Source organism: Fukomys damarensis, unplaced genomic scaffold (assembly GCF_012274545.1).
Source record: "Fukomys damarensis isolate Sample0158 unplaced genomic scaffold, DMR_v1.0_HiC HiC_scaffold_15, whole genome shotgun sequence".
Taxonomy (NCBI): domain Eukaryota; kingdom Metazoa; phylum Chordata; class Mammalia; order Rodentia; family Bathyergidae; genus Fukomys; species Fukomys damarensis.
Genome location: NW_022900927.1, coordinates 8,283,521 through 8,294,666, shown reverse-complemented (window position 1 = coordinate 8,294,666; position 11,146 = coordinate 8,283,521).

Sequence of the window (11,146 nt, the reverse complement as noted above, 5' to 3'; positions counted from 1 at the left end):
TAGCTAAATCTTGGAAACAACCTATTTGCCCATCCGTTGGAAACTGGATAAAGAAGATGTGGTTTTTCTATAAAATGGAATATTACTCAGCCATAAAGAGCGAGAGAATAGATTCATTCATAGGAAAATGGATACATATTGAAGATATACTCCTAAGTGAAATAAATAAGTCCCACATGTGTAAATACCAAATAGTTTCCCTGGTGTGAATATTCTGCAACAATGCATAAGATTCTAATAAGATTACTGACATTTAGAAATGGGAGGAAAGGAGCTAAAGGTGTAGGGAAGGTGTGATACGTAGGGGAAGAACAAAAAGGGAAAAGAAAAAAATGTGAGAGAATGAAAAGATGAAAATAAAGTGTTTGTAGATGGGGAGGGGAGGAGGGGGTGAAGGGAGGGCAGAGGTAAGGGGAAAAAATGAGAATCAAGACTTGCCATGTAAAGGTACATGATCCCAACAATGAATGTAACTGTACTGTATCCCTAAATGTACCAATAAACTCAATAAAAAAAAAAAGTCAAATATCTGTAATTATCTTTAATAATGTAATTCCCTTTCTTGTATTGTCATATACTTACATGGGATAGAATTGACTAGAGGAAAAGTTAAGGCCCATGAACTGTTTATCTTCATATAAATATAAACTTTATGGAGCAAAAGGAAAATGATGACTACTGACTTCAACACAGCTTTCTGGAATCTCTTTTTTTACCCTTACTCCTATAAAATGGGTTCATATATTTCCATACCTCCGAGACTTTGTATATGTGCTGCCAAAGCGAGCACACCTCTGAGACTTTGAATATCCTGGCCTTCCTTTCCCTGACATGACTATGAACATTCTTATGGAAGATACACGACTCTAGGATGCACTCAGACTTCTCTAGGTACAGCTAACGTCACCATGATATTCCTTGATCGTGCTATAATAGAATGATTCCTATGTGCGCTCTTCTTTCCTGCCACTCATGAGTGAACCCTAAACTTTAAGGAAGGCCTTGCACCTTCTGATAGTACAGTGCCTGCTGAGAGTGTTCCATCAATGGTCCTTTGAATAGAGATGGAACAGGCAGCAACAAAGCATCTGAAGGATATTAAAAAATTCAGGTTGCTTATAAGGCTGATTCATTGAAGTTACTCCATGAACTTCTATCTTAAAATATATTCAAGTAGAGAAATCTTGTAATTTTCATAATAACACTTTAATGTATCAAATAGCCCGTCTTCAGACTTTTCATTTACATAGGAAATACTCAGAAAATTTTACAAAATGGATGCCTAAGCCAGGCATGATGGTACAAGCCTGTAATCCTAGCACTTGGGAGGCTGAGGTAAGAGGATTGTTGCAAGTTCGAGGCCAGGCAAGGCTATACAGTGAGTTCAAGGCCAGACTGAACTACACAGCAAAGAATAGTTAAATTATTGAAATATAAATTTTATACTGCTTATTAAGGGTATTCTGAAAAGCACTATAATCTAATGAAGAAAACATGTTTTACCTGACATTCCTAAAGTTTTTAAACTCATTGCTTTCCTGTTTTCTTTTTTAAATGCAAATAATTCATTCATTTCCCCTTTCTTATTTGTTCCTGATATTTTATTAGTTTTAAGGTCCTCCATTGTTGATTAGATCCCCAGTTTGAATATATAAAATTCTTGAACATCTTTTTTTAATGTTTTAAATCTCTAAGCAATGCACACATTTTCCTTTCTCTTAAATAAGAAAGATGGCAAAGTTCTCCAGATTCCCTATAAATATACATCACATTTGTAACTAAGAAGATCCAAATTGTTCTTGCTTCAGAGACCTGAGGACCTCTGACTATGTACATACCAATGGAGTTCCTTCATTTTGGTATAAATGTAATTAATATTCTGTAATATAGCCAGTAAATCATAAGCATGCCAAGGAGCCATTGGCAGGCAAAGTAGGAAAACTATGGGAAAGCTCTGAAAGAAGCTCTATAATACGTTGCAATAGGAATGCATAGAGATTATTCCATGAACTCTGGAAAATCACATGGACTCCAGAAAAATGTGGGAATAAGGTGACAAATAATCTCCTTGGGAGATAGGAATTAAGAGTGAATAATAATATATATATATTTTCAGATTCTAAGAGGGATAAATGAAATGCAATGAACGAGAAACCTATCAATTTCTAAACCTAACAATTTTAAAATGCTTTAAAGTTTATGAAAGATCTATTATAAGTCTATAACTTTTCAACAAATAAAAATATCACTCTAAATTTGAAACTGTAAGATAGTCTATTTAAAAATATACTACTTCAGGGGCTGGGGATTTAGCTCAGTGGCATTGAATCTGCCTGGCAAGTTCTATCCCCAGTACAAAAATATGCGTGCGTGTGTGTGTGTGTGTGTGTGTGTGTGTGTGTGTATTGCCCATACTGCTCCAACACTTGGAAGGCTGATGCAGGAGGATCAAAAGTTTGAGGCCAGCATGAGCTACATAGCGAGACCTTGTCTCAAAATTAACCAATCAATCCCATTTCTTCTAAGTAAGGAGAAGAAAAAAATATATATATAACACAAGCAAGCACACATATTATTTCATAATATTTAACTTCAGAAAATCAAAGTTTACTAAATCAAAAAATGAACTTTCAAGTTATTAAATTTATACTAACATAGTCAAGAATATATATTGAGCATTGTATTGGTTATATGTGGTATAGGATTATAAGGAATGGGTAGCAGTCCTTACCCAAAGAGTTCATACTACAGTAACAGATGGGGCACTCTTTGTTTTAGATATATGTGTTCAATTTTCTATAATATTTAGGCCAATGTTTCTCCATATTTTTCATGGAACATCAATCCTATTAGAAGGGCAAATATATTTGTAGAACAGGATATATCCAGAGGATATAAAGGATTAAAGGTCCTGAGATATCCTGTAGTAAAGAATTTTAACTTTAACTTGGCATTTTCCAAGATTATGTAACTACACAATCTTTTTTACTTAATACCTATAAACAAGTTATGGAACCTTTTGGGAAATGCTGATTTGGGCACACAACTTTATTTATTTTTATTTTTATTTTTTTTGGTACTGGGAATCGAACTCAGGTCCTCACACTTGCAAGGCAGGCGGTGGAACCACTGAGCTAAATCTCCGGCAGGGCACACAACTTTAAAAATGCATTCTTATTGGATAAAGAAGATGTGGGTTTTTTTCTATAAAATAGAATATGACTCAGGCATAAAGAATGAGAAATTAGACTCAGTCATAGGAAAATGGATACATATTGAGGATATACTCCTAAGTGAAATAAATAAGTCACAAATGTGTAAATACCGAATAGTTTCTCTGGTGTGAAAAACTATAATAGTACATAAGATCCTAATGAGATAACTGACAATGTGAAATGGGAAGAAAGGGGCTAAAGGTGTAAGGAAAGTGGGAAGGGTAGGGGAAAGGTAATAGGGAAAAAATATGAGAAAATGAAAAAATGGAAATAAAGTGTTTATAAATGAGGAGGGGAGGAGGGGGTGAAGGGAGGTCAGGGACAAGGGGAAAAAATGAGAACCAAGACCACCTGTCATGTAAAGGTACAAGATCCCAATAATGAATGTAACTGTACCATATACCTAAAATGTACCAATAAACTCAATTAAAGAAAAAAAATTTTTAAAAATGCATTCTTATATATTTCCACGGCACTGAAAACACAAATTTTTAAAAACTTACATTTTAGAAAATAAATGAAAACAAATTTGTAAGTTCTTAAGAAAGTATTAAAATTTAAGGTATAGGGTTAAGGTATAGAGGAAGGATAACAATAGGATATTGTTCCAAAGTAGCACACGCCATTTGTAACTGAAAATTATGCTTTATGAAGACTACAAATACCATTAAAAATTTTAAAAACAGATGATTTAAATATGTAATTCTTTGATTAAAATTTCCTTTATGTGACTATAGACTGTTTAGATTCTTTCTTTTTTTTTTTTTTTCCTCATTGAGTTTATTGGTACATTTTAGGTATACAGTACAGTTAGATTCATTATTGGGGTCTTGTGCCTTTACATGACAGGTCTTGGTTCTCATTTTTTCCCCTTGTTAGACTGTTTAGATTGTTTCAAGAAAGATCTTGATCTAAGACAAATTTTACTTACTATATATTCTTAATTACATACAGAGGAAAGGCATTACATTCTCTATATTCCATTTGTTAACTTTATTTTTCTGCCCTTTCATGAATTTTAAGTTCATATCTGCTTTTTTTTTTCTTGATGCTAACTAATGGAATTGTGTATTTAGGCACTTTTGTTTATTTTATTGTTTTATTTAAAAAGCAAGCTCAAGGGCTGGGGATTTAGTTCTGTGGTGCCACCTGCCTTGCAAGTGCAAGGCCTGAGTTCGATCCCCGATACCCTGTGTGTTTAAATGTCCACTTTTCCCTGAAGCTGCAGAAAAACAATTAGAATTCTGTTCTATATCATAAGACATTTAAAACAAAATAATACTGAGTCTTTTTCTCTTTTTTTGGTACTGGGGATGGAACTTGTGTCCTTGCACTTGCAAGGCAGGTGGCAGAACCACTGAGCTAAATCCCCAGCCAAGCAATTTCAATTTCTTAAAGTTTCCTTTGCAAATTTATAGAACAAAATCACTTCATATCCCTCTTTTTGCAAATATATGATCATGCACGTATACACAGCTTTATACATAATTTAAGGATTTTTGACTACCTAATCTTAATAGGTGATATGACCAAACAAAATGCAACAAATATTTATATATTGTAGCAAAGTGGAAACTGATAGCTTGGAGAAAAAAATAATTGGTCTCTGAAAATGCATATTTCTTTTCAACACAAAGTAGTAAGAATTTTTGCTTTTCCATATTTCTCCTAGGTAGAAAGTGATGTCCTCACTTGAGATTATCCTTTTAATTCTCAAAAGGCATTAACTGATTCTCCTCAAGCTTTCAGATAGTTCCTGACAATAGGTAATTGTAAAAATTACAAAGCTTCCTCATTTTTGGAGGATATACCTAGTAGTCCTTGTATCTCCTCTGTTGGGGCTGTTATTGTTACTTAAGTCTATGCAAGTTTTCATTCACATGCATCATTGCCCTTACCTTTATTGATCAACTGGTTTCCTCTGCTAACTCACTCAGATGTTACTGTTCTTCTAGATCAAGGCTCTAAACTAAACAAAGAGAATTAATGAATAAATAAAATAATTTCCCTTGAGAGTTCTCTATAAATATTCAGGTTAATATTATAGATGCATGGCTCATAAGTTTTCATGATTGTATGTACTTTTATAGGGTGGGTAGAAACATGCAACAGCTGACACAACTGTTGGCTACTGTTACGTTTGGAATAAAATTTTTCTATTTATAATAATCAGGTAATACACTTTATAAGAGAGATTATAAAAGAAATCTGTAAAGTCCTACAGATTCTTCAAAGCCTTTGCAACGCTTCCATAAGGAACAATAGGGACAGTATAATATTAAATTGGGTTTCTAAAGAGACTGAACCAAAATGGCCAGGTACACTGTACATTTTTCTTAAGAAATCATCAGCAATCAGACTGGACAGTTTAGTGGAAAAGTCTACTAGTGGAAGACATGACCTATGGCCCAACTCTTACCTCAGGGAGCCTTTTTATATCCTGTTGCTACTTGTCAGATACAAAATATCTTGTCTCAGATCTATGCTTTATATTAAAGCTGTTAATCTCATCTATCAAACAGTTTATTATTAATCTTTGCTTTCTTATATACAAAGAGGTAAAAAGAAAGTTTCTTGGGAATTTGCTACTTGACTCACCAGACAGTAGTCCAGGTTACGTGTACTTTCTTGACACTGTCCAGATAGCTGATGGACCTTCTGTCCTAACCCTGTAAGAGAAATTCAACCCCTTCCAGACCTGTTCCAAGTGAGTCTATCAAAAAACAACAGAGCTTAATTTGCCTGCCAGTAGAAAAGTTGTGACTTTATCCTTGTTTTTTGTTCTCCCTTAGTACAATCCAACTTTTGCTTTCATGCTTTGAGTTTTGGTCTTGACCTTTTGAACTGGGTATAAAAATAGAACTTTTAAGGCAGAGCTCTGAAATCCTTTCTGCAAGGAATCTGTTTGATCACTCTCTTAGAAAATAAATCCCTATTTGAGATCTGTCACTCAACATAGGAAAAAACAGAATTGTTAATCTCTCACCAGAGAAGACTGGCAAATGAGCACTATCGGAATGGCAAGTGCACTACACAGAGTGAGCACTATGAGGGTTGCTTGTTACCTGTCCTAGTCTGCTTGGGTTACTGTAACAAAATACCATATAGACTGGACTATGAACAACAGAAGATTATTACTTACAATTCTAGAGACTGGGAAGTCTAAGAACAAGATACTGGGAGATGTGTTTAGTGAGGACCTGTTTCCTAGATGGCATATTGGCTGTGTTGCAATAACCTATGTTGGCTATTGTTAGCTATAGCGTCATATAACAGAAAGGACAAATCAGTCTTCTGAGGGCTCTTTTAAAAGAACAGTAATTTATGAGGGTTCTGCCTTCATGATCCCATTATCTTCCTGATACCCCCAACCTCCTAATACCATTTCCTCAGTGTTAGGATTTCAACATATGAAAGGGGAGCAGAGCGGATACAAACATTCAGATCATGGCACTGCCCCACCCTTCTTGGACATCCTGGCTTTGATGTTGAACCTCAGTTATAAGGTAAAGATCTTATAAAGCTGAATAAAGTTAACATTACTAAAAACGATAGATGGATACCTAGTTATTACTCTTAAATTCTTGATGGAAACTCAAAGTTATAATAATAATGCATTCCTTAAGTGCTGGGTCTGTTGTCAATTGCCACAAAACATTGAGAGAAACCTCTAGCATATCAACTGCTTTTGTCTGAAAAACATGTGCAATGTTTGGACAGCTGGAGGTAAAATTTTTTAATGTTCAGAGCTCAGCACTGGCTTATCACAGTAAAATATGTTGGAAAATATGGAAGTACTGGCCTTATATTTAGCAAGTGATGTTCCTGAACTCTTACACTGTGTCGATGGGAAGTGAGCCGTTATCCTAGGCTGCAATAAAAATGCTATCATTCACTGTTGATACTGGGTGAAACTTCAACTTTAATTTGTCTTTAAGAGAGCATGATAATTTGCAAAGGTACCTATTTCATCTGTTAAGGCCATGCTCACTCACAGCCATACACATTTGGCCTGGTTTTCTATCTTCCACTATTTGGGGCAGGCGATGGTTAATACCTGTGAAGCACAATGATTTGGAGAAATACTTTCTCATCAAGTCAGGGTGTACACAGTCTTAGATCAAAGACTATTAAAACAAGGTAACAGTAAGACTTTATCTCTGAATCCGCTCCATACTGAGAGGATGGCCATTGTGCTACAGTCCTGTAGAATCACACAGCTCAGATTTCAATTTAGCCAGCAAAGGAAAGGTGTATGTTCTCATTGGCAAGGAATGAGAAGCATGTAAATTCAAAGCATGTTAAACAGTTTTGCCAAGTTGCACTAGACTGAGAGCTAAGATCTACTTACAAGGACTGCTAGCTTTTTATAAGTTCTTTAGCAGTCACAAAATTGTACAAGGTACTACAGTGAAGCTAAAGAGATTAGTCTATGTAGATGTGGCACTAATATTTATTAAAATATTATATAGGTTGTCACCTTAAAAGACTAACTTCAAATGTTGTTGCCTGATTACTAAATAAGTAGTGCACACTGGCAAAAACAAACAAACAAAAGTCGTAAGGATACAGGAGGGAGTTCTGCAGATTCTAACTCAAGAAGTACCAGATTCCATATTTAAATTCAGTTTTCCCAATAATTCTCTAAAGAAAGATCTTTTAGCTTACTCTACCATAATTCCATTTTTATTTTGCTTATTTTCTGCCTTTTTCACCGATCAATTATTTCTGCTTAAACTTTTATACACTATTCTTTAAATTATAAATGAGTCAGATAAATTTATGGGTTTATGCATATTTGCTTAGCAACTAAACCAGCTCAATTCTAAAAATTAGATTTTATTAGCAAGACAGAAAGAATATTTAGTAGAGAGAACATCGACTTGGGAGCCAAGAGGCGTATGACAAAATGTTTACATTTTAGGAATGAGCTCAACGTATAACTTAAATCAAGTGCATCAGCGTAATTACTGGAGCCTGAAGAAAGCACATGTTTCCTCTCAAATATGTTCAGATATCTTTAGTTCAGTAGAAAGTGGGCCAAAGGGAAAATCTTAATGTTAACATGTATATAAAACATGATGAGGGCCGGGTATTTAGCTCAGTGGTGTCACACCTGCCTGGCAAGCACAAGGTCCTGAGTTCGATTCCTAGTACCCAAAAAACAAAAACAAAAACAAACCATGATGGGATGCCACCCACTACTTGCCCCCAAAACAATGCATGAATTGTGGATTTTAAATAACAATAACTATGCATACAAGGATCTAATTACCTCTCAAAGAGGACATAAAAATAATATAATACCCACAGAGTAATTTGGATAAATGTAGTTTTGGACCGAACCGCTGAGCTAAATCCCCGGCCCATCCAAACATTTTCAATGAGGGAAAAATTTAAAAAGTCATGTGGATTTAACCTAAACTTTTCTTTAAGGATCTACTGTGTATAGTTCTTTAGAAATATTTGCTTGTTTGCTTTAGTTTTTTCAATATGATAAACTAAAGCGATACCCCTTAACAAAACTTCAAAATGCTCTTTTCTCCTTGCCAACAGATCATAAAATAAAAGCAGCACCTGAGGTGAATTTCTAAACTTAGTACACACTTATCTTTAGCAAACAGAGCTTTCACTTTTTGGGTATTACAGACCCTTCAAGATGCTCATGCCTACTGAGACATCTGCCCCAGAAAAATGCAAGTAAACATATCCCTACTTCATAGTGTTCGTGGACTCCTTGAACACCATAACTAGACCACAAGGTGATACTCCTATTTAGCTTGAAATATACTGTCATTTCAAGTCTTCAGAAATTGAAACCCATAGTGTTGGAAGAAGGATTTATGCAATAGACACAAACCCATCCAGTGTGGTATAGTTGTATTACTACTACTTGGTGTCCCAGCTTTAATGGAGGAAAAAAAAAAAACAAAACCAAAAAACTGAGATTAGCAAATAGCAGTGTAAATTGAATTTAGTTCAGTGGGAAGAGAGTGAAGTCTTGATTATCTTTTAGAAAAAGTTAAAGCTTCTTTGTAGCTTCCAGAGAAAAAAGGAGGGCCTCATTCAGCCTCTCATTAACCCTATCATAAGTAGGAAATGTCTTTCAATGTAGTTAAAATGAATAGATGTTGGAAACACGACCTACACTCATTTATTTAGGTGATCAATAACTACTGATGGCTAAGTGATATTAATATTAGTATTGCTAATAAAGGCAAAATTGATTATGAAAATGTATTTAAAAATTCTGAAATTTTCATCTTTGTTCAAAATATCTGGAGGCATTGTATTAACTGCAAAAAAATATTATGTGAATTGCTTTGTACTCCAAATAGAACTACGTCTCATGAACATTATCACAAAAAGATTATTCTAGAATTCTTTCCATTCACACAAAAAAGGAATTAGAACATTTTGGGCCAGGGATGTAGTTCTGTGGTGTGGTGCCATGCTGGCCTGGCAAGTGCAAGGACCTGAGTTTGATCCAAGGTATGGAAGTGGGAGGAGAATTGTAATATCTTTAAAATTTTTTCACTGAGGGCCAGAGATTTAGCTCAGTGGTGTTGCTGTCTGCCTTGCAAGCGCAAGATACTAAGTTTGACACCCAATAACCCTCAAAAGAAAAACATTTTCACTGAATCACTGATTGGAATTTTCCTTCATATACAGGAATAAGCTTCAACAATTTACACTGGTGTTGGATGAATTTCCATTCTGATACTATATATGAAGTTAATAATACTTTCAGATAAAAACAAAAGGTAAGCAAATTCATTTATTATTAAGTCAACAGTACTCTTTCTTATGTAATTATGAAGGAAAAACTGCATATAGTTTTATGAAACCTAATTATTACATACTTGCATTTCAGCCTGATTCTCATTTCATTGTTTTGCCAACAAGACTGCCAATTCCTTAAGCTTTACAACTAGTCAATAATTAAATCTGCATTAAATACAGAATTAATTTGTCTTTGGGGTTTAATTTTTTAAATTAATAGTAAAATACAATGTCAAGAGTCAATGTACCAAAAAATTGAAACAGAAAAATCAAAATTCATTAAAACAATTTGTTTGCTCAGTAGTATATTTTTTTACATTCACTGAGCATTCCCTTGCCTTTACCATAATTAGAAAGTTAATTATTGAAATCATATTTTTGTGGCTCTGAGTTTTCAAAGAATGTGATTTAAATGCTTGTTATTAACATTACAGCAGTTTGAGCAATACTAATACTAACACTAACAATGATCCGAACACTAATGTGATGCTGTTTGTACATAATTATATTTAATTGTTCTTATTCTGAACAGGAATTTGAATTTTAACTCTGTTACAGATCCTGCTTAAATATTAAAAATAAGAACTCTGTGGTCTGAATATTTATTATAATTTTTACAGCTAGGAGTTAAGAAAAATCTAGTAGCGGGTTCACTCTCCTTCACTTCCACCTCTTACTTGAGGTAGCCAATCAATATTTACTTAACGATTTGTAATCTGCATTGATAAAAATAAATAATTCCTTGGTTTACTATTTATGCTCTCCTGAAGTTTTCAGAAGTATTAGACAGTGATAGAATACTTTAAACTGTATAATGAACAATCAGTTTGAGGACTACTTTCTGTGATCAAAATAGATTAAATAAATAATTCACAAATGTAGCACATCAAACCCATAACAATGTTGAAATTCAAGATGAGATAAATGATCTAAACAACTAAAGAGACTAATTCTCCATCAAAAGTACATCTGGAGCTGGGAGTGGTGGTGCACGCCTGTAATCCCAGCACTTGGGAGGGTGAGGCAGGAGGATCGCCATGAGTTCGAGACCAGCCTGGGCTACAAAGTGAGTTCCAGGTCAGTCTCAACTACACAGTGAGACCCTGTCTCAAAGAAAAAAAAAAAAAAAAAAAAAAAAAAATCACAGT